Source organism: Malania oleifera, chromosome 10, assembly GCF_029873635.1.
Source record: "Malania oleifera isolate guangnan ecotype guangnan chromosome 10, ASM2987363v1, whole genome shotgun sequence".
NCBI classification, from domain to species: Eukaryota; Viridiplantae; Streptophyta; class Magnoliopsida; order Santalales; family Ximeniaceae; genus Malania; species Malania oleifera.
In genome coordinates this window covers 9,411,225-9,413,158 of record NC_080426.1, presented here as the reverse complement: position 1 = coordinate 9,413,158, position 1,934 = coordinate 9,411,225, and the positions used below count along the sequence as shown (strand labels likewise).

Genomic DNA, 1,934 nt, shown 5'->3' with positions numbered 1-1,934 from the left:
TCTTCTTCCTTTAGATCATTCGATCAGTGTGCATTTTATTTTTCCAAAAAGAAAAGTTGAATTTGAGTGCAACGCTGTTAGCTTTAAAATACAGCTTTGTCTATTTTAGTGTTTGATTTACATGCTTGTGATACATTTAAGCTTTTGATCTGTGGATTGTTTGTTCCTTGTATTTGTTTGCAATGATTTTACCTCCAGAGGCGTGGATTTATAGTGAACGATGATTGACGCACTGGGCTCTGAGCAGTTTATTATCGCGCTTCATTGATGGAAATCCCAGCCTTGAAAGCTGTATCCCATTTGAAAAAATACGGGCACATTGGCTCGTATGTAGGTTTCGGAAATTGGAAGAGTTACCTAATTTAACTTACCCTTTTCAAATTAGTCAATTAGGGGCCGTGAAAATTTTCCATTTGGTTTGGTACCTTGCCTTGAATCTGAGATGCTCTAGGCGAATTTGTTGGATAAAAAAGTTACTCTACATAAGATGAGTGCAGTTTGGGTTTTCATTATTTCTTTTAGGCTATGTTTGGAATATGGAAAACATGAAGAAAAGGAGTTTCTTGTTTGGTTATGAGTAAAAAGGTGAGAAATTAAAATAAACTGCAAGTCAGTGAACAAAATTAAAATTTTACACATCACTAACTAATGATTGTTCTTAAGTTTCAGTGTTCTTAAAAAATTCTATGCAACTGCTAGTGTGCAAGGCTCCCACGCCATATCTGGAGCTGAACCCTGAAGAGGGTATGGTATACTCGGTCAACATTTGGAGAGCCTGTTTGGCGATTTGAACCTATGATCTTTTAGGTTTTGGAGTAACCCCTTATCATTGGGTCAAGTCTCACTCTCATTGATACTGATTTTGTGCAACTATTTATTTTGTTCTCTTAAGTGCTAAGGTTGTGTTTGGTAGCATGGATTTCAGGTCTTTGATTTAATTCTATGGTTGGTTGAAGCTCAAAATAACTTTGTATTGAATTTTGTCCAAGTCCTCACAAATCCAAATCCTAAGGTTCAGGCCTTGAACTCCAAGTTCCCAAACATGGGGTATTTCTTTTCACATCATTTTGTGCCTTTGCTTCTAGTTATGAATTTTTTTTTAATTTTTTTAGCGATATACCCTTCAGTATCTGTCTCCTCTCTAGCTTAAAATTCTATTAAAACTGCAAATTGCCTGGTGGTGGAAATTTTATTTGTTAGGCAGTTCAGTTGTATAGGTGTTCAAGCTGATTTTGAAGCTTTACTCTCTCATCTCATCGTCTTTGTTGTTATATTGTTGGTGGCATTATCTACAGTCATGATTGGAAATGATGTTGTTGCATCTACTTAACTGTTCTCCTAATCTCGGGACGTGACAAAATCTTAGGCGGAACTAGTAATCTCATTTCTTCCTTCTTTTTTATATTATAATATTACAGATGAATGCATAGAAAGGCTTTTTCCTTCTTTATTGTTATTACAGTGAGTAAAGATTGCTTTGACTCTTCATCATTTAAAAAAAATAAAAAAAATAACATATCATAGTTTCACTGTAAATTCCTTAATTTCCACTTTTGTTTTAATCTGAATTTCATTTTCTGGCCTTAAGTTTTGATATTTAAACCTCAATTCCTCAAACTTTATCCCAATCTTGTTTTGTTGGTTATTTTTCATTTGAGTTGTTAACCTGGTAATGTGTACACTTTATCCTTGTAAAATTAAAATTAAAATGCTCATAAAATTTCTAAAAAGTTAAAAAAATTATAAAACCCATTTACAAGGCATTTTTCATATTTCAATTGTCATATTCAACACATTGTTCTTGTAAAGTGAATTTTAAAATAATTAAAATAATTTTTATTTTTATGATTGTTTTTTATTTATATTGCGTTTTACTTTTATTATTTTAATCATTTTTTTTTGTAATTGTTATTTGATTCAAGGGCAAAAATAGG

At 32.2% G+C, this 1,934-nt stretch overlaps 1 non-coding gene across 1 annotated transcript; it reads left to right on the top strand.

Annotated features, from left to right (window-relative positions):
• Positions 1–213: 213 nt before the first annotated feature.
• Positions 214–302, top strand: LOC131167185 (small nucleolar RNA snoR118). The gene has a single exon (XR_009140042.1). It is a non-coding gene; the product is annotated as a small nucleolar RNA snoR118 (small nucleolar RNA).
• The last annotated feature ends 1,632 nt before the right edge of the window (positions 303–1,934 follow it).